The sequence below is a fragment of the Salvelinus fontinalis genome, chromosome 12 (assembly GCF_029448725.1).
Source record: "Salvelinus fontinalis isolate EN_2023a chromosome 12, ASM2944872v1, whole genome shotgun sequence".
Classification (NCBI taxonomy): Eukaryota; Metazoa; Chordata; class Actinopteri; order Salmoniformes; family Salmonidae; genus Salvelinus; species Salvelinus fontinalis.
This window is the reverse complement of record NC_074676.1, coordinates 56,237,375-56,237,705: the sequence shown is the minus strand read 5'-3', so window position 1 is coordinate 56,237,705 and position 331 is coordinate 56,237,375.

Sequence of the window (331 nt, the reverse complement as noted above, 5' to 3'; positions counted from 1 at the left end):
CTCTCCCTCCTACATGGCTGGGGAGGCCAGACCTCAGACTCAACAGCAGGATAATATGTTCGGTCAATTAAAGGAGACTGACTGATCTATTCCTCTCAATTCAATTCAAGGGGCTTTATTGGCATGGGAAACATGTGCTAACATTGCCAAAGCAAGTGAGGTAGACAATACCTCACTTGCTCACAATACCTTGCTCACAATGCCTCTCTATCCCTCCTACATGGCTGGGGAGGCCATACCTCAGACTCAACAGCAGGATAACATGTTGGTCAATTAAAGGAGACTGACTGATCTATTCCTCTCTCTCTCTCTCTGCGTGTTTCAGAACACC